General features: G+C 41.3%; 1 long non-coding RNA gene and 1 pseudogene across 1 annotated transcript in view; both read right to left on the minus strand.

Annotated features, from left to right (window-relative positions):
- The window catches only part of LOC139182718 (uncharacterized), a 51,479-nt gene extending 37,414 nt beyond the window's left edge, over positions 1–14,065 (minus strand). Inside the window, exons 1-2 of the long non-coding RNA XR_011566249.1 lie at positions 13,591–14,065; positions 1,596–1,765 (exon numbers count right to left, since the gene is read on the minus strand). This is a non-coding gene — a long non-coding RNA (uncharacterized lncRNA). The remainder of the gene's footprint in view (positions 1–1,595; positions 1,766–13,590) is intronic.
- Positions 14,066–20,247: 6,182 nt separating this feature from the next.
- On the minus strand, positions 20,248–21,166 carry LOC109557896 (AH receptor-interacting protein pseudogene; annotated as a pseudogene).
- Between the last annotated feature and the right edge of the window lie 3,886 nt (positions 21,167–25,052).

The following is a 25,052-nucleotide window of genomic DNA, read 5'->3' on the forward strand; positions in this document are numbered from 1 at the left end:
CAGAAACCTCTGCCAAATGATATGAAACTCTAGACATAGACTATACATTATTATTACCTTTTAGTTCTTTCATAAAATTGAGTGAAACACTTTTTATGCAATTTTATTTGATTATTACAAAAATTACTTTACTTTCAGATATAAAGTACTTCTTATTTTGTATCCAGTTTTGCCATTAAACACTGTTCACACCTTTTAGGATTTAAAAAAGATAAACATTAAATCCTTAGTTTCAAAGGAATTAATCTGAACTATACTTTCATATTTCTGTAAGTTTAAGCAGTACAGACTTTTAGGCAAGTGCCTAGTAATTAGTTGCCAAAGAATTTATTTGTATGTAAATTTCCCTTCAGCCCTCTCCACTGATACATAAATATAGTAAGGAAACTTTAATTTCATTGATATAAGAAGAAACACCTGAGGCAATGCCAATCAAACCCAAATCTTTTATAAAATTGCAGATGTATGTTTTGTTTTCAATATGCAAACTAGCACCAATTATTCAAATCAGCTTACTTTATGTAAATTAGTGTCTTCAAAAACTTCCTTAATCCAGGCAGTTATTAAGTGAAATGAGATTTGCCTCAACTAATGTCTATACAAAGAGGAAAAAGCACACAGGAGAAATCCTATTATAGCTTCAAAGCTCTGGGTTCTCCTTTGTTTACTTACAACTCCCCCTCTGGCAAGAACAATGAGCAGGGTATAATTATTTTCTTGACTCTCATCTTTAAGTTTTAATTAGGCCCAGCATTTTAAGGAGGAGAGAAGAGGCATACAATGCAGGAGCCATTTTGCCTATACCAGTCTGACTTCGGCATTAAGAAACAAAGACATCAATTTTGCCACTAATTCCAAAAGGGACATGTGTAAGAAAACCTGTACTTTTCTCCTTGAGAAATATGATAGATTGATCTTCCAAATGACAGGACAGTTTCATTTCTCAAAATCAAAATCATTTTCTTTAGAAAAACAGACTTCAACTTGAAATTTTTCCCCCATTAAAATAACAATGTATTTTTTTTAATTAAGAGTTCTCAAAAATATTTACAGTCTTAATATGAATCAAGCACAGAATTTACTGCATCAAACTGAAGTTTATCCAGGAGGTGAAGGTGAGTTCTGATGTGTCTTTCAAAAAAGTTTAAATTGCTATTTATGATAATTAAAAAATAGCCTAAAAAAATTAATGTTTGCTACCAAATCCAGTCATTGATGGCAGACAAATTCTTTTATTTATGTTCAGACTGTACATGTACAAATTTAAAACTGACAAACACTGGGAAAACAAGTTGTAACAGTGTTTCTCTGAAGGTAGTGGTTCACATATCACACAGAAAGTAGCACATCTTGATTTTAGGAATCCAAGAGAGTAAAACCCTTGGTACCATAAAATACACAACTGGGGTTGAATCTGGAGAAGGCAATGGCACCCCACTCCAGTGCTCTTGCCTGGAAAATCCCATGGACAGAGGGGCCTGGTGGGCTGCAATCCATGGGGTCGCTAGCAGTCAGACATGACTGAGCGACTTTACTTTCACTTTTCACTTTCATGCATTGGAGAAGGAAATGGCAACCCACTCCAGTGTTCTTACCTGGAGAATCCCAGGGACCGGGGAGCCTGGTGGGCTGCCGTCTATGGGGTCGCACAGAGTCGGACACGACTGAAGCAACTTAGCAGCAGCAGCAGCAGCAGCAGGGGTTGAATCAGGATGGAATTCACTTCCTAACAGTGTTAGCCTGAGCTGGAGCCAAGGTAGAGTTGCTGTAAGAATAATTTTGAGGGAAATTATGGATGGGTGCTTTTATTTTTCTTAGATTTTCATTTTTCCAAGTGATTTTGTGTGTTACTGTAATACACTGACACATTTATTTCAGATTCTCTTATTCATTTCGGTAAAAATTTTAAAATCCTAAACACATACTAATTGTCACACATACATGCAAGATTATCACTATAATCCCAGTCTCAGGTGAGCCCCAGTAAAGGAAAGAGAAGATGGTATTTTTGGTCCCCTTGCATTTTTTAATAATTAGTGCATAATATACCCCAAGTCATTCAGAGAAATTGGGAACAAATCAGAAAAACCATTCTCTGTAAAATTGAAGTTTATATTAATTAATATGGAAGGGAGGGATGTGATTAGCCTTCTAAAGGAGTGACCCTTGAGAGACACTTTGAAATGAGTTGTGCAGGAGACTACAGTGTTTCTGAATTTCCTTAAGGTCTCCAATCCAAATATAATATTACTGTAGCCTGAGCTTTGACCTTTTATAACCTGGATAATCACATGCTCGTAATAAATGCAAACAAAATGATGTGGTACTCAGTATGAAGTTTAGAAACAGAAAGTTGATGAATAATAATGAGCTTGGGTTTATTCAGAGAGACCTGCAATACGAATCATTAGATATATGTAGTCAGCAGTAAAGCAGGAGCGATTTCTCTAGTTTTTGCCACAATCTGAAAGAAATACCCTTCAAGCCTACTCAATTTATTTTACCATTATCTCATATATTCATTCTTACCTCACAACTTTTTGATTAGCAACTTGGATTCCAAGGAAGTTTGATAACACAAAGGGCTATTTTAGATAAGTGTTCTCTAGTGACCTTATTTACCCAAAAAGGTAAATCCCCATTGAATATTAATAAGTTAGCACTTGTTTTATGAATAAAACAATGAGACCTCATAGCCTAAAGTCAGCTCCCACAGAATCTCATCCTTCCTTAGTGAACTGATAGCATCATTTCTTGAAACTGGATTCTGGACCCATCGGACTTCATCAGTTTGCAAAAGAACCCTCCCTGCCTGAGCAAATGTGTGAAATGGTTCAAAAGCAAATAACAAATAAGAAAAATTTAATAAGCAAACAGCTTTTATTTATTGGCCTGTCACATGGCATACAGAATCTTAGTTCCCTGACCAGACATCGAACCCAGGTCCCCTGCAGTGGAAGCATGGAATCCTACCCATTGGAATGCCAGGCAACTTTTAGAACTTATTCCCAAATGTGCTATGTGGATGACTAGGTTCCATTACCATAGCTTTCAAAGTTGTTGGAGTTTTTGTGTTGTTTTCGGTTTGCTTGTTTTCTTTCTGTTGCTGGTCTTGGTGTCCCATCTCACAAGCACCAGACTGCAGGACAGACTGCACAGTGCTAGATGACATGGCTCCCATTACTTCACAGGAAGTCACACTAAGGCCAGGGCTCTGCTGAGGGGATGGCACAGGGTTGGTGTGCGGGGAGGGGAGGAGGTTGTGTTCCACTGCAGAGCATGGTACTGTGCTATTCTGCCTTTTTCACAGGATCAATAAGAGAAAGCAGTGAGGGAGTATACAGGCTGCCAGCCCCAGGCTGTCTGTTTTGGCCTATCAGACCTGTATGGTATCTACCTGCAAACACCAAGCTTTAGAGACTTCCAGAGCACACAAGTGTCTTCCCTCTTCTGGAAAGAGGAAGCCCGAAGTCCCATGGAAGCTGAGTTTGTACACTCCTCACTCCCCATCCCTGCTCTGAGAGACATGCTGTTTCAGGTCTCAGCTGGTTCATTGTCCAGGCCACCCTGAGTGGGCCTGAGGGTCACTTACAGTCACTTCTTATCTGCTGATAAATGTTTAACAATAGTGGGTCTTCAACGGAGAGGGTGTGAAAGCCAAGTTTCCTAGCATTTGCTAAGGTATAAGTGGAGAAGGCGATGGCACCCCACTCCAATACTCTTGCCTGGAAAATCCCATGGGCGGAGGAGCCTGGTAGGCTGCAGTCCATTGGGTCGCTAAGAGTCGGACATGACTGAGCGACTTCACTTTCTCTTTTCACTTTCATGCATTGGAGAAGGAAATGGCAACCCACTCTAGTGTTCTTGCCTGGAGAATCCCAGGGATGGGGGAACCTGGTGGGCTGCCGTCTATGGGTTCACACAGAGTCAGACACGACTGAAGTGACTTAGCAGCAGCAAGTAAGCCTATATGGCTAATTTCAAGCTATCAGTGTGCCATCATGGCATCGAGTTGAAAAGAGATGTCAAAAACACAAGGGTTGGCTATCACACACCAGCACAAGGTCATTCTAGGACACCACTTCTTGCGACACATAAGGTTTCACCAGAAGTCTACTGACAGTTTGGTAGCACTTGGCAATTTTTTTCATCGCTTTTATTCCTTTTTAAAGGATTTAGGAACAGGAGGAAGACAGTAATACTAGATAACAAAGAATTGCTTGTACTACCCCTCACTTGTGAATAGCATTTACAGCATGTAAATGCTGAGAGGGCTATACAAATTTTAGTATGATACCACTAAAATATAAGGGAGTTGAGAAGATGTTACAGGCTTTGCTTATTCATATACGTACTAGTTTTTGAAAGGCATGGAAAGAAACAGCTAGAGAGGTTGAATAAAGATAGCAACTATATTTTTTATTCCCTAATTTTTTTTTATTTTATCATTTAAATACAGACTTCATTATTTGTTCATTATTTCCATAGTCAAAAAATAAAGAGTGCTTCTAGGCCTTGCAGTCTAGAAGTCCTCATTAATTTACAGTAAAACATCAGAGTTAGTCCCTTTGCTGAAATGACTGATATTTGGGGGAAAATAGTTTCTTAAATAAGAGCACCTAGTACTTGAATAGTATTATGTAGTTTACATACACTCTCCTACTTACTCCTCCACATGACCCTAAACTATGGGTCTCATTTTTCATCTATATTTTGTCTACTAGGAAATAGAGGCTCAAGTAGAGACATTTACAATGATTTACCAAAGACCATATTATCTTGTCAGTTGAAAAGTCAGCTCTCTTCTACTATCTGCCTTTTTCCCTTCCTCTCCTTTCCAAAAATATTTTTTGGGTAGTGAGTTAATCTATGCAGGCTGCCATAACAAAACACCACAGACAGGGTAGCTTAAACCACAGAAATGTATTTTCTCACAGTTCTGGAGATTAGAAGTCCAGGGTCAAGGTTCTGTTAGGGTGAGTTTCTAGTGAGACCCCTTTTCCTGGCTTGCAGATGACTGCCTTCTCATTGTGTCTTCATATGGCTTTTCCTTTGTGCTGGAGAAAGAGAGATCTCTGGTCTCTCTTCTTCTTCCATAAGGCCACAGATGTATAGGATTAGGTTTTTACCCTTATGAATTCATTTCATCTTAATCACCTCTGTCAAAGGCCCGTCTCCCAGTAGTGTCACACTTAGGATTAGGATTCCAACATATGATTTTGGGAGGACACAATTCATTCCATAAGAGGCAGCAGACACTACACCAGAGATGGAAATATAGTGATGGACAAAAAGAGAACTGGTCCCTGACTTTGCGGAGCTTATGATGTATTAGGAAGGACAGATGCTGTCTTGGTCCACATTTTCCCTCACATAACACTATAGAAGGCATACTGCTTACCCCCATATCCTTCATGCCATCCCCACCCGCCTCAAATATATTTTAATGAGTCAGACACGACTGAGTGACTGAACTGAACTGAACTAATACAGGATAAACTTCAGACCACCTTGTGTCTTGTTCATTTGTCTTTAAATTTGTAGAGACGGAACGAATAAAATTCACTTGAAAGTCCCCTTAGAGGAAGGCTAGTGGAATCCTTTCTGAAAGCAGAACAAGGGTTAGGCCAGGATTCGTCAACAATAACAAAAAAGCTTATTGCAGTGGTGGAGAGCAAGGAACGTTTTTGTGAATTCCATGAGGGTGCGTGCTGTGCTTCAGTCTTCAATCTAGACTGGTGAGCAGCAGGAAAGCTTTCTCTTTTCATCAGTACCCCAAATCAAGAGTTATTATATTTAAGAAGTCTCTGCTGTTAAGCCAAAGTAAATTCACAAGTGTTTCAGAAATTTTTTAAAAATAGCAAAAAGAATCGGACTCACCAGCATCACAGCACTTTGAGTCTGTGATTCTGTGTCACCTTCCCACAGCACAAATGGAGGTTAAAAGAAAAATGTGGGCGAAGAGGAAAAAAACATTCTAAGACCTTTTGTTTAATGATATGCAAATGAAACAGTTACTAGGTCACCAAGCACCATGGATGCTAATTCTGCAGTGTTTTTTGAATCCATTCTCTGCCTTCCAGCTGGCAGAAGCTTTGTATTGAGTTAGATATAATATCGGCTCCAACTCAGACAAATCTGGCTTCTGCTCCTGACTCCAGTGCTTGCTAGTTTTATGAACTTGAGCAAAATAGCTAGTCTCTTTCTGCCTTGGTTTCCTTACAACAAAAATTAGAATGATAATGCTGTGCTGGGCGCTCTTGGGTTTAAGAAAACAAGGTACATTCCAATTACTGCATATAAAGATACTATAAAGATGAAAAGGAAACTGTGTCAGTCACCATCCTGATAATCGGCACGTTGTTCATCATCACTCAGAACAGGGCAGGTACTGTTCTGAGGGTCCATGAGGACTCAGATTCACCTGAAGATGAGAGTTCATTTCTCCTAACACTAGCACCTCTGCAAAATGATGACAATCTCTCTCTCTCTCCTTTTATCCACCTGCTTCCTTCTAGTTTGGGTGGTGGTGGTTTGGTTGTAAGTCATGTCCAACTCTTAGCTATCCCATGGACTGTAGCTCTCTAGGCTCCTCTGTACATGGGATTTCCCAAGCAAGAATATGGGAGTGGGTAACTGTTTCCTTCTCTAGGGGATCTTCCTGACCCAGGAATTGAACCCTGGTCTCCTGCATTGCAGGTGGATTCTTTACCGACTGAGCCACCAAGGAAGTCCTTCCTTCTATTCAACCACCAACTAATTTCTCTCTACTCCTCATGTTATGACTCCTGTTAACCTCCTACTTCTATTATTGCCTTCATTCTAAAGCAATTTCTTCATGTATTCCTTTTCAGCCGCTTCCACTACTCACTGCATCCTTTCTTGTATGTTTGTTTCATTTTTAAGCTGCCTAAAACACAAGGTTTGATCAAATTCTTAATCAAAATAAAACTCTGCTTTTGCACAGATTTTGGTCCCCATCTCTTATAGACCACTGTTCAGCCTGTGGATGGCTGCCTTGGAGACTGATGCTCCTCTCGATACACTCGTGTGGCTACCATGGTCAGGTCACATGGACACAGCATGGTTCCATCTGCTGAGAGAACTGTTGACAGACCAGCCCTTGGAGGTTTCCCAGGAGAGAGCAGTGTAATTGAGTACTCTTTTGGTTGACCTGTATAAAACAGGCGCTGGTGAGGATCAGATAAAGATGTGCGAACAGCTTATTTAGTGCCTGGAATATAACAGATGCTCAATAAAACTTAGCCCCACTCTTTCATCCCCATTGCAATTACTGTAGTTCAGGTCTAAGTTCTCTCTTACAACTGCAGTGGGTTCCCACAAGTCTCTTTGCCTCCACTTTCTTTTCTCCTCAAATTCATCACCCATACCTCTGTCAGAACAATTTGTAGAGACCAGGTGGAATTATTCATTTATTTAGCATAAATTGAGTCTTTGCTGTGTCAGACACTATCTCAGAAGATGGAAATATAGAAATTAATAAGATGTGCATTCTATTCTCAAGGGACTAAAGTACAGGAAAGGAAATTACTCATGGTAAAGATATACAATAAAAAGTGCAGTGGAGCCCTACCTAAAATTATCAACAGGCTCTTCCCTGTTCAGCAAAGAACAAAGTTGCTAAAGAAGAGGAAACAGGTGAATCTTGAGAAATACAGTAGCTCAGAAAATGCTAGTGCAAAGGAAGTTCATTGCACAAAGAGGACCAGATCATGAAGAGTTTGCAAATTTTATGTGAGGAATTAGAGAATTTTAAGTCCAAAAGAAAAAGCCTCCTCTACTTATAAAGAAAATTAAAAAAAAAAAAAAAAAGTGGGGTTGATGTTTAAAAACCAAAAAAAAAAAAAAAGGCTTCTAGAATCTAATAAAATCCAGGAAATGCTGGGTTAAAATAATTGATAATAAAAGGACTTCTTTGCCACAGGATTTCTCAGAGCTTTTAATATACAAATGTGTATTACGACTGTCCAAGAGGAAATTTTGATGTAAGCCATTTGCCAGATTTATTTGACCTGGAACCACTTTTTCCATAGAACATCTGGCAGGATACATTATTAAACCTATTCTAGGATATAAAGTTGTTGTCTATGGGCTTCCCAGGTGGCACTAGTGGTAAAGAACCTGCCTGCCAATGCAAGAGAACCAAAAGATGTGTGTGTTATCCCTGGATCAGGAAGATCCCCTGGAGGAGGGCATGGCAACCCACTCCAGTATTCTTTCCTGGAGAATCCCATGGACAGAGAGTTCCAGTGAGCTATAGTCATTAGGGTCCCAAAGAGTCAGACACAACTGAAGTGACTGAACATGCATAAGAACTGAGAAGTTTCAGCAGGAGAATAAGGTGAACAAAAGTCACTTGCAGAGCCCAATGCCCTGGTCTCCCAGCCTGGCCCCACACTGCCCCTTCAGCCACGCTTGTCAGCTGCTTCCATCCGTGTTCTCTACACCCTGCACACACTGGACATTTCGTTTTTCACTAAGCATGCTTCATACTCCCTTGCTTTGGAGCCCTTGAACAGTCTCCTTCTGAAATTCTACTCATCTTTCAGGATACACCTCAAAGACCACTTCTTAAATAAAGTCATTCATAATTGCCCAAATTGTGTTGATAATACTCCCTTTGGGTGTTGCTTTTACTTCTGGCTAGCCCTTGTTTCATTCTATTTTGGCAATGCTCATGAATAACGATGTGGAATGCTGGTCACTCCTTGCCAGAACCACCCACAACCAGTTCTAAATTTTTCCTTCTATATTCACTACTTCCTCTTTGGGTTTTGAAATGGGATCTTCCCTGAATAATAGATGTACACACACACACACAACAGAGGGTTCCCAAATTTCCCTCACTGCACAAAAAATGTGTAGAGAAAATTCAGCTTCTTTGTCTGTAACCAATCTAATCTTCGTCATTAGCACCCACCTGCTGAGTGGTGATAAAAACTGAGTTTATTCCTCTCTTATTAATTAATCTAATTCTCTCTAGGGAACTCGGTGTTTTTTTGGATAAATGTCTAGTCTTTCAGATGCTCTCTCTCAGCCTTCTCATCCCCAAAGAGACATCTGGGTATATGCAATGTGTTTCCTATGCCCTCTTGACAGTAGAGCAGGGAGGTCTGGGATTTATATTCTCTGTCCTTATGTTTTTCTCTGGACTAACAAACACAGAAGTACCACTGGGCCTGTCCCAGGTTGTTCTGCTAGCATCTGCTGTTAAGTTTGGCGGCTGGTGGGATTTATGACCTGATCTCTTTTGGTCTCCTTAAAGCCTCATTCTTTTTAAGCCCATCTTATCTCTCAATGAACATCTGGTCCTGGTACAGCGGTCTATCATGTGATACTCAGCTGCAAGGTCACCTCCACTCTGCGACAGCAACTCTTGGCATGCCAGAATAATTTTTTATTAATAATTTACTCTTCCACCTCACCCCTGGGGCTTAAGAAAATCTGGGATTCTATCCAAGACTGAAATAAAAAGACTGCTTGGGAAGTCAATATGAAGTACAGTGTAGTTGCTCAATAAAAATTTGAATGGAAGATTCCAAGAAGGAAAAAAAAATGTTTATAAATTTTAACTTTTTAGCATCTATGATACTGTTTTCAAGAAGCTCTGCTATACATGATAATATAAATTGTATGCAAAGATTTCAATGTTTCTTGTAACTATTTTAACATATACAAATTTGATTTCTTCTTTCTTTTAGTTTATCATCATTACCATCCAAGAGCATCATTTAGCAGGTGCAAGGCCCCTACATTAGATACTTTACATTTTAAGAAAAATAATTATGGTGCATATATACAAGTGAGGAACAAGAAAATGTGAGCAAAATATTACCTTTAAATTGAAAAGCAAACTGAGGATGCCACACACTAATCAGTGGGAAGGTCAAGACACAAAAAGAGTCTGCCAGTGAAATGAGGATAGCCAAAGGCATGAGAGAAGTAGACTTTGGGATTTAAGCAGTGTAAGATTAGGGATGTCTCTGTGCAGCTGACCCACACTGATTCCATTTTGTCAGCTCCTTCTTAGACTCACCGTGCCTTCCCTTCTGAGTGGCTGAGCGTTAGCATCCTTATAAGAAGTGCATCCAAGCCTCATCAGCTTTTACCCTTGCCTTTATTTGATATGAAAACCAGAAGATTAATGATCATGAGACCCTCGGTGGAAGGAAAAGCCCCTGGTTCTTGTCATGCAGATGTGTTTCTTCCTTAGCAATCAGATTCTATTTTTAGCTTTGGCCCCTTTAAGTCCCTCTGTACTGGGTCAGGAAGATCCCCTGGAGGAGGCATGGCAACCCACTCCACTATTCTTGTCTGGAGAATCCCCTGGACAGTGGAACCTGGCAGGCTATAGTCCATAGGGTTACAAAGGGTCAGACCCCACTGAAGCAACTTAGCATGCTCACATACCCCTTTTAGGGTACGTCCCTGGATCATTCTCAACTCAGTCTTGCCTGTATGTTATTACCCACAGTAAACCTCATAACTGCCCTTCATGGAGTTGCCTGCTTCACTGTTTTCAGCCTTAAAGTTCCTTTTCAGTTTCAAGGATAGTATTCAATATCTCCACCTTCCAATAGTCTCTCATTAGTTATTCTCTATAAAGGTAATAGTACAATGTTATGCAAATGAAATGAAGTATCTCTAAGAGTGACCTTAAACTCTTCTCCAAATACGAGACAATCTAAGTGGATTGCAAACTGGAGCTCTTAAATAGTATTCTAAAACATAGCTTCAGAATAAAGATAACCAAAGAATGAAGAGAATTAAACCCTTGCTAATATACTAATCATATCTGTTCTCATTCTTCTGTATTAGTTCACTGGTCAGAAATTGGCTTCTGGCTTCCTGTTAATCTTAACCTTAGCAGAATTTACATAACACTTGTTACTGAAGGGATGAGAGAAATCCAGACAGCTTTTAGCATATGAGTAATCAATTTTTTAATAGGCTGTAGTGGATATTGGGTATTGGGGAGGATTAAATACTATCTTAATAATGGGTCAAAGGACAAAAGAGCTTTTAAATATCATTTTTCTTCCTGAGAATATCTTGGAAGTTATGGCTTTTAAAAATAATAATATCTGATACAAAGTCAGGGATTCATTAGTTTATTTCTTTTATTTTTTTGTTTTAAGTAAATTCTTCCCTCATGATCACTGCATCACCTAAGTGTGAAGCCAAGCAGTGACTATTTCATCACACCAAATACAATCTCCTTTCCTCTGAGAGGTGTTGAAAGGTTCATTTAATCCAATGACTCAATTGGAACCTTTTATAATGCATTTTATATGACACACAATTTATCTACATTTTAAAAATGCATTGGAAGAATATCTCTGTTCATTTCAATGACCCTGAGAGAGCCCCAGTTACTTTAGATTATACAGATATTGTGCTACAACCTGCTGGCTTAACTGTAAACTTTTATCTTCAATTAACTTCTGCCTATGATCTATTTAAATCCTCAGAGAAGGTGGGAGAGGTAGGAAGTCAGAGAGAGGCAAAGGGCTCCTCTTGGAATACGGCAGCTCTCAATCAACATCAAAAGACAAGGAGACCAACAAAAGCTGCAGAAAGCAGGGCATCTTGCCTTCACTCGGCCTTTGTTGAGCCTAGGTGGGCACGAGCTGGTAAATTGAGCTGAAAAATAGAAGCATTCCAGGTGGGCAAAGCAGCAAAGAGAAGAGCCTGGCCAGCTCTTTCCAGGCTCAGCAAGGGCTGGTTCCACGTGACCACTGGGAGATGGTACCCATGCTACCGCAGAAGGCATTCATTAGTGCAAATGAGGACAGAAGCAAAAATAAAATCCTAGAGCCTGTACAAGTGTATACATTTCAACTGGAGGAAGGTCATATCAAACAGACAATGAACACTCGATCCAGTAGTAAGAGAGCTGAGGTTTGCTGTAAGTGAAGTCAAAAGAATGGTGGGAGACAAGGTGTCACTTCCCTAAGCAAGTTATGTCCGCAGTGCTTGCAGACCAGGTATCACCCTATTGCAAAAGCGGCCAGCTATAGTCCATGCGGTCGAAAAGAGTCGAACAGGACTGAGCAACTAACACTTTGGCAAAAGTAGAAAACTTCCTTTAGTATACCTACTAAGAGATGATTCCTTCCTTTCTTAAAGAACTACATCCTCTTGATGATGTAGATACTTGTAACAAGCTTAATCTGACAAATATTTAACTTGCACCTGTAGGCCTGAGTTTCCTTCTGGAAAGATGATGTCAGACCCCACTCAGCACTTGTTCTAGGTGGCTAATTCCACTTAGAAGTGTGGGGCAACAGTCTCCACTAAGCCGTGGCAGCCATGCCCTCTGTGTCCTGGGTTCCTGTTACAACAGACACAAGAAGGATGTTCAGCAATTTCAGGTCATAGTCCCTCATTATGGAATTCCTGATCTGGTTCAGGGCCAAACTCCTGGCTTCATATTTGCATCACCTGGGGAACTTCTGAAAAACAACCAGAGTCTAGGTAGGGCCTGGATAGGGATATTTTTTAGCCATTCTTTGCAAGCATTTCCTTCACCTGTAAAACAGGGATAATAATAGTGCCTCCCTCACAGAGGTCTAGTGAAGATTAAATGTGTTACTAAATAGAAAATGTTTAGAACAGAACCTGGCATCAGTGACCAATCATCCTGATTTTTTAGGATTGAAATGGTCCCAGGATGCAGAATTTTCAATGCTAAAGCTTTAATGAGCAAGTGAAGCGTTAGTCACTCAGTCGTGTCCAATTTGTTGTGACCCCTTGGACTGTAACCCGCCAGGCTCCTCTGTCTCTGGAATTCTCCTGGCAAGAATAGTTGAGTGGGTTACAATTCCCTCCTCCAGGGAATCTTCCTAACCCAGGAATCGAACCCCAGTTTCCTGCACTGCAGGCAGATGCTTTACCATCTGAGCCACCAGGGATGGCTAAAGCTGAGAAGTCCTGGGCAAACCAGGATGATTTGGTTACCCTACCTGGTACATAGTAAGTAGTGTATACATGTTAGAACTTTTTGATGATACATGCCAAGATTATTCTTTTGAACTATATGTAGATTGTTACATATTTCCTACTTCTGTTTTTTTCAAAAGTCAAATCATTTAAGCAAGCAGGATGCGCACCACCTAAACTTCTCATCCTGGAATCATTACTTCATATGGATTCTTTTGTCTTCAAGCTCATCATTTTAAGTAGAGGCCTGAATCCTTTCCGTTTCATCTTCCCCAAAGTTTGTCTATTAACACCAGAAACTCACTTCTCATTGGCTTACTTTCTCTTAAAGCCTGCTTGTTAGAAAAGAGGCTTCCTTCTTATTGGCTCATTTGTTTGATCTTGTTTAATGAGGCAAATTTTTATAACACTAGGAGGTAAAACATCATTACTGTCAACAGTGCCCAATTTTATTTGGCTTCCTATCACAGTGCTTGCTATGTATAAAAAAAATTGCATTTCTTTCCCTTTCTTCGTTGCTCAAAGCCACATAATCACAAACAGATTATTAGAAAATGTCTCCTATGCACTGGCCCAGGCTTACATAGATAATGCATGTGACATAATTAAAAAGTAATGTAGACATACAGGAAGATGTCAGCTGGTGGGGGGGAAAGGTGCTGAGGCCTCTCGCGAGACTTGAAGGTACCGCGGCGGCCAGGAGGACAGAACCGGAAGTCCTTAGTCGTGAGCGTCCAATGCTGGAAGCGGCCTGACTTTCTTTGCCGGAAACTCTTTTCCAGGGGATGGGAAGACGGCCCACCTGGCCGGAAGTCCCGCCCCTTTGAGCTCCCCCACCCTTCCAGAAGTTTTTCTGTCACCTGTGCTGGTCTCCGTTCCCTTTCCCAGTTTTATTACTATACCAGAAAAGGATTATTTTTAGTCTCTCCCTCCCAGCTCCAATAGACTAGTTGGGTACCTCACTCCCCGAGTCGGAGGTCCTTCCCCGAGCCCCCATGTAGCTGGGAAGTGGGACCTGGGGGTGGTTGGACCCCTGGGATCCTGAAGGAGGGCCAGAGAGGGCGCAGAACTCCGTTTCTGTTCCTGTTATCCGGACGCGGCCCCCTCCGCCTCTCCTGCCGCTGCCATGCACCCTGCGGCCTTCCCGCTTCCTGTGGTTGTGGTCACTGTGCTGTGGGGAGCGGCCCCCAGCCGGGGGCTCATTCGAGCGATCTCGGACCACAATGCCAGCATGGACTTTGCAGACCTCCCAGCTCTCTTTGGGGCTGCTTTGAGCCAGGAGGGACTTCAGGGCTTCCTTGTGGAGGCTCACCCAGGCAATGCCTGCAGCCCCATTGCCCCACCACCCCCCCCCCCAAAAAAAAGAAAAAAAAAAAAAGTAATGTAAACTTTCACAAACACAACAGAACTTATTCCAAAATGAGGTTGTCACCATGGAAGGAAATAATAGGGAGTATAATAAAGAGAAGAACTTCAGTGCCAGGTAAGTCCCAATTCTACACTAGTTCTAAGGCATTTAAATCACTTAAACATTTTTATTCTGCTTCCTCATCTAGATGACAAGGATAATACCTGCTTCATAAGACTTTGGTGAAGATTACATAAAAGTGATTTATATTAATCACTGAGCTTCCTTCTTCCCATTTTTAAATCTGAGTTATCCTGGGGTAGAAGAGGCACATAGCCATTCCAGAGAGGATGCTGCTAAATAGAATACTTTGGAATTACTTATCCCATGTCTTCGTAAATTTCTCTGCTAACAAAAATTCAGGCTCTTGAGTCAAATTTGATGACTAGAGTAAGTGAACTAAACAGGGCAATACCATCAGTAGTGATGATGAAAACTCAGCCTCTGCACACTGGTGCACAATGGAATCTAAGAGATGGAGTTTTGGGTAAAGTAGAAAAGAATAGCTTTATTGCTATGCCAAGTTAAAGGGGATACAAAGGGCTTCTGCCCTTGAAAGCTATTTCCCAGCTAAGGAGGATATGAGGAAGAATTTTATAGCAATAATTTAAGGGCAAGGTTGCAGATAAGATTAGGGTGTGAGTAGGGCCAGCCCTCCTATAATCTGGCTTCAGTTAATCTTATTAATGAGCTTCTGTGGTTCCATTAGTCTAGCCTCAGGTGGTCTTCTCCCATTTGGAGAATGCTGACAACTTCCATTGTTGGGTTTTAATTCTATAAATGGGATTAAGGATATTGTTATGTGTGTCCTTTGAGGTAGAACCAGGACCCTGCCCCAAAGCCAAACTATGTTTTTTGGCTGCTCCTCCCTTGACTCTGAATCCTTTCCCTTCCTGGATTAGCAACTTTTTGAATCTGCCCTTCAGAACTCAGGGAAGGTTATAGGGGTGGAACAGAAAGTCTCCCAGTGCCCAGGAGCCCCTACAGGGGCCTGCTTGCTTTCAATAATAAAAATGTAACTACAGTAATAGGGCATACTTCTAACCATTTACAGTTTGGCATTGCCCAAATGGGCTCCATTCTGTGCAATCTCTTTGTGCATTTTTCAATATGCATCTGTTTATCTTTTAACAGTTCTGGTGTCCAAAAAGGGAACCAAAGGAGACCCCCAATGGCCCACAAAGCAATGAGCAACCAGGCATAGGACTGCGTGAGCCCCTTGATTTCACTGTCTCTGGAAATGATTGGTAAGTTCTTTCTGGATCCTGGATCCAAGCTCCACAGCTTTTGAATTATGAGTTTTCAGACTATATTTGAGCATTTGTTTTTCTGGGTAGGGTCCAGAAGCTGTCCAGAGTTAGACTCGGTCTGGGATCAGACTAAATTCAGCTTAGAAATGGGAGATAATCTGGACTGGGTCCAATTTAAAACTAGATTGGGTGCAGTGTGAGGCCTCAGGTGAGTAAAATTGTTTTGAGGCTAAATAAGTAGGTTAACTTTACCAAAGATAATATTGAATTACAGTGTACACAAGTAGAGAAGTTTTAATCATCTTCAGGTCAGTTCAGTTCAGTCGCTCAGTAGTGTCTGACTCTTTGCAACCCCATGAATCGCAGCACTTCAGGCCTCCCTGTCCATCACCAACTCCCGGAGTTTACCTAAACTCATGTCCGTCGAGTAGGTGATGCCATCCAGCCATCTCATCCTCTGTCATCCCCTTCTCCCCCTGCCCCCAATCCCTCCCAGCATCAGAGCCTTTTCCAATGAGTCAACTCTTCACATGAGGTGGACAAAGTATTGGAGTTTCAGCTTCAGCATCATTCCTTCCAATGAACACCCAGGACTGATCTTTAGGATGGACTGGTTGGATCTCCTTGCAGTCCAAGGGACTCTCAAGAGTCTTCTCCAACACCACAGTTCAAAAGCATCAATTCTTCAGCGCTCAGTCTTCTTCACAGTCCAACTCTCACATCCATACATGACTACTGGGAAAACCATAGCCTTGACTAGATGGACCTCTGTTGGCAAAGTAATGTCTCTGCTTTTGAATATGCTATCTAGGTTGGTCATAACTTTCCTTCCAAGGAGTAAGCGTCTTTTAATTTCATGGCTGCAGTCACCATCTGCAGTGATTTTGGAGCCCAAAAAAATAAAGTCTGACACTGTTTCCACTGTTTCCCCACCTATTTCCCATGAAGTGATGAGACCGGATGCCATGATCTTCGTTTTCTGAATGTTGAGCTTTAAGCCAACTTTTTCACTCTCCACTTTCACCTTCATCAAGAAGTTTTTTAGTTCCTCTTCACTTTCTGCCATAAGGGTGGTGTCATCTGCATATTTGAGGTTATTGGTATTTCTCCCAGCAATCTTGATTCCAGCCCAGCGTTTCATGATGTACTCTACCTATAAGTTAAATAAGCAGGGTGACAATATACAGCCTTGACGAACTCCTTTTCCGATTTGGAACCAGTCTGTTGTTCCATGTCCAGTTCTAACTGTTGCTTCCTGACCTGCATATAGGTTTCTCAAGAGGCAGGTCAGGTGGTCTGGTATTCCCATCTCTTTCAGAATTTTCCACAGTTTATTGTGATCCATATAGTCAATAAAGCAGAAATAGATGTTTTCCTGGAACTCTCTTGTTTTCTCAATGATCCAGCGGATGTTGGCAATTTGATCTCTGATTCCTCTGCCTTTTCTAAAACCAGCTTGAACATCTGGAAGTTCACAGTTCACATATTGCTGAATCCTGGCTTGGAGAATTTTGAGCAGTACTTTACTAGAATGTGAGATGAGTGCAATTGTGCTGTAGTTTGAGCATCTTTGGCATTGCCTTTCCTTGGGATTGGAATGAAAACTGACCTCTTCCAGTCCTGTGGTCACTGCTGAGTTTTCCAAATTTGCTGGCATATTGAGTGCAGCACTTTCACAGCATCATCTTTCAGGATTTGGAATAGCTCAACTGGAATTCCATCACCTCCACTAGCTTTGTTCATAGTGATGCTTTCTAAGGCCCACTTGACTTCACATTCCAGGATGTCTGGCTATAGGTGAGTGATCACACCATTGTGATTATCTGGGTCATGAAGATCTTTTTTGTACAGTTCTGTGTATTCTTGCCATCTCTTCTTAATATCTTCTGCTTCTGTTAGGTCCCTACCATTTCTGTCCTTTATTGAGCCCATCTTTGCATGAAATGTTCCCTTGGTATCTCTAATTTTCTTGAAAAGTTCTCTAGTCTTTCCCATTCTGTTGTTTTCCTCTATTTGCATTGATCACTGAGGAGGGCTTTCTTATCTCTTCTTGCTATTCTTTGGAACTCTACATTCACATGCTTATATCTTTCCTTTTCTCCTTTGCCTTTCACTTCTCTTCTTTTCACAGCTATTTGTAAGGCCTCCCCAGACAGCCATTTTGCTTTTTTGCATTTCTTTTCCATGGGGATGGTCTTGATCCCTGTCTCCTGTACAATGTCATGAACCTCCATCCACAGTTCATCAGGCACTCTATCTATCAGATCTAGGCCCTTAAATCTATTTCTCACTTCCACTGTATAATCATAAGGGATAATCATTTAGGTCATACCTGAATGGTCTAGTGGTTTTCCCTACTTTCTTCAATTTAAGTCTGAATTTGGCAATAAGGAGTTCACGATCTGAGCCACAGTCAGCTCCTGGTCTTATTTTTGCTGACTGTATAGAGCTTCTCCATCTTTGACGGCAAAGAATATAATCAATCTGAGTTCGGTGTTGACCATCTGGTGATGTCCATGTATAGAGTCTTCTCTTGTGTTGTTGGAAGAGGGTGTTTGTTATGACCAGTGCATTTTCTTGGCAAAACTCTATTGGTCTTTGCCCTGCTTCATTCCGTATTCTAAGGCCAAATTTGCCTGTTACTCCAGGTGTTTCTTGACTTCCTCCTTTTGCATTCCAGTCCCCTATAATGAAAAGGACATCTTTTTTGGGTGTTAGTTCTAAAAGGTCTTATACGTCTTCATAGAACCGTTCAACTTCAGCTTCTTCAGTGTTACTGGTTGGGACATAGACTTGGATTACTGTCATATTGAATGGTTTGCCTTGGAAAAGAACAGAGATCATTCTGTCATTTTTGAGATTGCATCCAAGTACTGCATTTCAGACACTTTTGTTGACCATGATGGCTAGTCCATTTCTTCTGAGGGATTCCTGCCTGCAGTAGTAGATATAATGGTCATCTGAGTTAAATCACCCATTCCAGTCCATTTTAGTTTGCTGATTCCTAGAATGTCAATGGTCACTCTTGCCATCTCCTGTTTGACCACTTCCAATTTCCCTTGATTCATGGACCTAACATTCCAGGTTCCTATGCAATATTGCTCTTTACAGCATCGGACCTTGCTTCTATCACCAGTCACATCCACAACTGGGTATTGTTTTTGCTTTGGCTCCATCCCTTCATTCTTTCTGGAGTTATTTCTCCACTGATCTCCAGTAGCATACTGGGCACTTACCAACCTGGGAGTTCCTCTTTCAGTATCCTATCCTATCATTTTGCCTTTTCATACTGTTCATGGGGTTCTCAAGGCAAGAATACTGAAGTTGTTTGGCATTCCCTTCTCCAGTGGACCACATTCTGTCAGACCTCTCCACCATAACCCACCCATCTTGGGTGGCCCCACATGGCATGGCTTAGTTTCATTGAGTTAGACAAGGCTGTGGTTCATGTGATCAGATTGGCTAGTTTTCTGTGATTATGGTTTCATTGTGTTTGCCCTCTGATGCCCTCTTGCAACACTTACCATCTTACTTGGGTTTCTCTTACCTTGGACATAGGGTATATAATGGGTATTGTTAATTGTCAAAAATGTGTGGAAAATGCTATGTCTAAAGCAATGTTTTCTTCCCTGTGCTCTCCAGTTCTATAATCATCTTAGATAGGCTTATCAATTTACATAGTTTCCCTAGAGACAAAGGAGTTTCACTCAGGCACTTACTATAAAGAATAGAGGGGAAACTATTTTTCTTCCTTTATAGTTTCTGGTGACCAGGATGAGACTTGCAAATGGGATACTGGGAAAACTGCAGAGGTCAGGAAAGGATGAGAATTCTCACCAAAGTCAGCTCCCCTAGATCTCTCTCTGTGGTGTCTAGTGTGAAATAAAATATTTCCTGCCATATCAGTAGACAGGGATTCACAGTTATCAGCGATTACAGCCCTCCAATGTGAGCTGGTGAGTCGTAAGGGCACTCAGGAAGAATACCTACTAGCCATCAGATTGCAGCCACTCCCTATAGTAAGCTCCAAAAGAGCTCAGGATGTGAAAAATACAGGGTACCAGGTGAGGTGGCCATGAAAGGAACGATTTCAGTGAGTCAGATTCTTGCAGCTTCCCATATATAGACAAGCACTAAAATCCTTAACTTGGGATATCTGGTTTTCTTTAACAATACTTTTTTTAAGAGATAAATAAGGCCTTTATATACAGAGAAGAGCTAGTGGTGAGTGGAGTTAAGGTAGCACTAGTAGTAAAGAACCCGCCTACCATTGCATGAGACATGAAATCCAGGTTCAGTCCTTGGATTGGGGAAATCCCCTGGAGAAGGGAACAGCAACCCACTCCAGCATTCTTGCCTGGAGAATCCCATGGACATAGGTGCCTGGCGGGCTACAGTTCATGGAATGGCAAAGAATCAGACATGCCTGAAGTGACTGAGCACACATACAGAGAAGCATGACTAACTAGCGGGGGCAGGCGGGCTGTCAGCAGCAGCAGACCAGACAGGGTGACCACACCAGCAGGGCCCTGTCAGTGGTGGAAGATGCGCCAGAAGCAGGCCTTGTCCTCCTTGTCTTTCTGAGGGATCTGCACTTAGAGGCATGGCTCACAGCTAGATCTGCACCTAGATCCACAGCTCAGGGCTCACCATAGTCGCCAGGGTGGGTCCCAGCTCCAGCACCTTGGCAAAGTCAGCCTGGGCCTCTTAAGTGTTCCACATTGATGCATGTGCCTTGATGTACTTGAAGTAGGACTTGACCTTGTCATCATACTTACTGAGGATGGAGGAGCAGTGGCCCAGCACTTCTGATACTCTTCCACCATCAGCTTGCACTAACAGTAGTTGAGCAACAGCAGTGTGATCTGCTGATCCAACTGGATTCTGTCAGGGGACTCAGACTGTTCTTTTATCTGAAGGTTCTTGACACAGGCGATGGCCTCATAGTATTTGGCAGCAGCCTCCTTCACATGGCCTTTGAGGTACAACCAGTTGCCCTCCTGGTGGATGACTGGCATTGCCTTTGCCTTCTCCTCAACTGTCATTGCCCATGGGTCCTGCTGATATGTGCCAGGATTCTCCATCTTAAGCATCTCAATGTCAAAGATGAGAGGCTAGGCCTTCTGCTGCAGGGTATCCAGATCAGCATGGCCCAGGGAATTGTGCTCCTGCATCTAGGTGATGCCCTCCAGGAGGTCCTTGCTGGCTTCGATGTTGAGTAAACTCTTGGCCAATAGCGGATATAAGACCACATGCTTGACGTCACAACAGAACTGAGCGATCTCCCCCTCCCACATGGTGTACAGGATGGGCTCCCACAGGGGCAACTTAAACTTCTTGCCAATGATGAGCTCCATGGTTTGCTCCATGATTTGCCCCCTGGCCGGCTGTCATCCAGCATGGTGTTCTCCTTATCATTGCAAAGAGTCTGGTAGCGGAACGTGATTTTGGTTCCATCCTGAAAGTCAGAGAGCTTTCCTTGGCCATCCTGTATCATGTGCTTTTGGATCCCATCCTCCCAGAGTCTTTCAATGATATCTACCATACTCCTTCCTCACTGCTCTCTTTCAGCAGCTTCTAGACCAGCTTCCGCAACTTGTAGAATTTAGGCAACTTCTGAGCTGGCGTCATTTCGGCTATGGGCAGAACAATAATATTTTGATGTTCAGATTACCTGCCCTTTGTGTAAAACTTCTATATAATCTGGCTCCTCCCCACCTCTCCTCAGAGCAGTTCTCTCAGGATTACTTGAGATGCTGTTTCCCAGCCTTGAAATTCTAAAACTTCCCACCAAATAAAACATAACTCTCAACTTTTGGAGGAGGAACTGGCAACCCACTCCAGTATTCTTGCCTGGAAAATTCCACTGACAGAGGAGCCTAGCAGGCTACACTCTACAGGGTCACCAGGAATCGGACAAGACTGAGCACGAATGCACATGGCATAGATTTCTTTTAAACTGGCATTCTTGCTTAATGATGTCATCTAGGCATCATTGGAGACTAAAAAAAATTACTGCTCTGTAAATAAAGCTAATTAAATGTCTACATAAATTTTAAAAGGGGCAATATTTTAATTTTTTCTTAATAGTGTAAAAATTCTTTGAACTAAGCTAAAACCATGAGAAAACTTGCTACTTTAGTGTTTAGCAGTATACCAAGACTAGCAAGAGTTTGCTTCAGGATTTCATTGAATAATTAAGATTATATTTTGACTGTGTCAGAGCCATTCAAATTGTTGGTGTTGCATCATAGCTACCTTAATTGTTTTAAACATGGATCCTCTGTGCCTGTGAATTTATTTGCATGCTTCTACTTGACTTTACTGACTCAGCTTTTAGGTTGTGACTATTTTTTAAGTCAACAAAAGAAGAAGCTAAAATTTTACATAGTTCATTTTTCCCCAAATTAGGATTGGCAAGGAAAAATATTGATTCTTGACCCTTTCTTTCCCTTTGCCTTCCTGTCTCACTGTGTATCCTGAGAGGTTGGCCTGGCTACCATCAGATTGTAGGGCCCCAAAATATGGCCAGATACAAATGTGGGTTGTACTCCATTTGCAGCTAGGGTCCTACCAACCATTCCCAGCTCTCAAGGGAATTGTCTAAGTCATTCTTTCAGTTATCTTTGGGGGTGGCTCTAGATCTCGGAAGAGGAGTAACGTTTGCATTTCACTGGAGACCCCTCTCGTGTCCAGGTGCTGTGTTGAGCTGTGCTGTGCCTAGTTGCTCAGTTGTGTCTCTTTGTGACTCCACAGATGGTAGCCCACCAGGCTCCTCAGTCCATGGGATTTTCCAGACTAGAATACTGGAGTGGGTTGCCATTTCCTCCTCCAGGGGATCTTCCCAACCTAGGGGTTGAATCTGCATTCCTTGTGTCTCCTGCATTGGCAGGTGGATTCTTTACCACTGAGTCACCTGGGGAACCCCTGTCAAGAATATTTACTCTCTGTCTCAGGTAAAATGTGAGACAATATATTGAAGAGGATTATTTTTTAAAGTAGTTCTCTTGCCAAAAAAAAAAAAATAAAGTAGTTCTCTGGTCAGAAATTGACTTAATTGAAAGCTGACATTCAGAATCTGATAAGAACTCTTTTTTAGACCTTGTCTACTAAGCTAAAAAGCAGAGCCATTTCTTTGCCAACAAAGGTCCATCCAGTCAAGGCTATGGTTTTTCCAGTAGTCATGTATGGGTGTGAGAGTTGGACTATAATGAAAGCTGAGTGCCAGAGAATTGATGCTTTTGACCTGTGTTGTTGGAGGAAGAGAAGGGGATGACAGAGGATGAGATGGTTGGATGGCATCACCGACTCAACGGACATGAATTTGAGTAAACTCTGGGAGTTATTGATGGACAGGGAGGCCTGGCGTGCTGCAGTCCATGGGGTCACAAAGAGTCGGACACAACTGAGTGACTGAACTGAACTGAACTAAGCTAAAATGAATCTACGCACCCAGAGGGAAAGAAAACCATTCTGAAGCCATTGTGGAAGGATTACTAAACATTCCAAAGAAATATGGCTCTAAATCTAGAATGTAGGAGTCTTTTGATTTCCATTTTTGTTGGAAATCTTCTCCCGGAAATGAAAGAGAAAATTGAGAATAATGCAAGATTGGATGGTAGGGTCAGCATCTTGAAATTATTTAGGTTACAACCCAATTCTTTGAGGAATTAAAACAATTGTACTTGTCTTACAATTGAGTCTTTACCAGAACAAAAATGCAGCTCTAGCAACAATTCAAAGTCTACCTATCTTTTTACCAATCCCCTCAACTTCCCTATTTATCTCAAAAGGCTTGTAGATGTTGTAAAACATCTGAATTTTGGAAACAAAAGTCCTTTTGGAGAAATTTACAGCCTTTCTCTGTCCTTTGAGATTGTAAATGTTCTACCTGGTCTTCCTTAGGAACCCAGCTCCATCTCTTAAAATGCAAATTTATGAAAGAATTTTTATCAGAGAAAAAATAAACTATTTGGAAACAAGGTGAATGAAAAGTCTCAAGCCTTTTTCACAAATATTAGTAAAAGCTTTAGCCATCTGACATGTAATCTTAATTTATTCTTTCTGCCAGAAACACAACCAGCCTTTCTTTTATAAACCACAGTTTGCACTGTTGCACCTCATGGATAACATTTTAAAGCAAAAATTATAAAATCAATGTGTCTGTATGCCTTTGTATGTATGTTATAGTTGCATGAAATTTTTCTGCCTCTGGATGATATTGCCAAAACTAATATGTCAAGAGTTCTATTTAATTTACTTGAAGACAAAATTTTAAATTAATCATGTTCTCTCAGAAATAGAAACTAACCCAAATGTTTTTCAAGTTCACATGATCTAAGATAAAAGCTAAACTTTGTTGGTTTAATTACAGTAGGCATGTCTTTAGAGTTATAAGCACTGAATATGCTACTTTGATTCTACCTAGATTCACTAAAAATCAGATAAGCTCATGTTTTCTCTGTTACAGAATTGAGGGTGATTGTGAGGGAAAAAATATATTTCAGTAGAGAATTATAATACAGTTCTGTGGATATCAGATTCTAGTTCCATTTATTGTCTTTGAGGTTTTGTTATATATCTATAAACCAAACTAGATCCTGATTCTTCCAGTATCCTCAAATATCTGGCTACAAGTCTCCAAACTAACACTGTCAGTTTTCTCCCTTTCTGAGTGGGAATCCTTAAGAGCAAAGACTGCCCTTGAACCTCTCTGGCAGGACAATACCAGATATGCCTAATAACCCAGAAAGCAGCCAAACTTCAAGAACTTGAACTTTGGGTCCACATCCCCCAATTACAAATGGGCTCTCTAGACTCTTGAACTGCACACTAGCTAGAGATCTAAAATTAAAATTGTCTTGGGAAGTTCCTCCCCAGAAGCAGATGGCATCTTGAGGTAGACAGCTCTCCCAAAATCAGAGGTCAAGATCCTTATTCAATATAAAAGCTTGATTCCTTTTGCCTTTTCACAACTTAGTTTTTCTCTCTGTTAATGCATGAGAAAACAGAGCTCCTTAAATCTGGCAACTATTGCTGAATCTACTGCTAAGCCCATCGCTGCACAGCAAAAGTGCCTATATTTTCTTGCTAAAGTGGTTTTAGGTAATAGAATTGCTTTTGGCTGAACAAAGAAGAGTCTGTGCCATAGTAAATACCTTCTGCTCTACCTGGATCAACACCTCTGGTATTGTAGAAAATAGAGGAAATAAATAAACCGCTTGACTAAAACAGGCTGTTTCCCCTTAAGGTACATTCCTTAATTTATTTGCTAACAACTGGTTTGGTTCATGGGGGCTCTGTCTAAGGAGTATACATCAGTGTCTTGGTATTATCCTCCTAACAGCTATCCTTGAAGTGTCTGTCCCTGGTGCACTGTGTTCTCCCAAAAGTCTTAAATGAATGTCCACAGTCACCAGTAGTTCATTAGA

This window comes from Bos indicus, chromosome 4 (assembly GCF_029378745.1).
Source record: "Bos indicus isolate NIAB-ARS_2022 breed Sahiwal x Tharparkar chromosome 4, NIAB-ARS_B.indTharparkar_mat_pri_1.0, whole genome shotgun sequence".
Lineage (NCBI taxonomy): Eukaryota > Metazoa > Chordata > Mammalia > Artiodactyla > Bovidae > Bos > Bos indicus.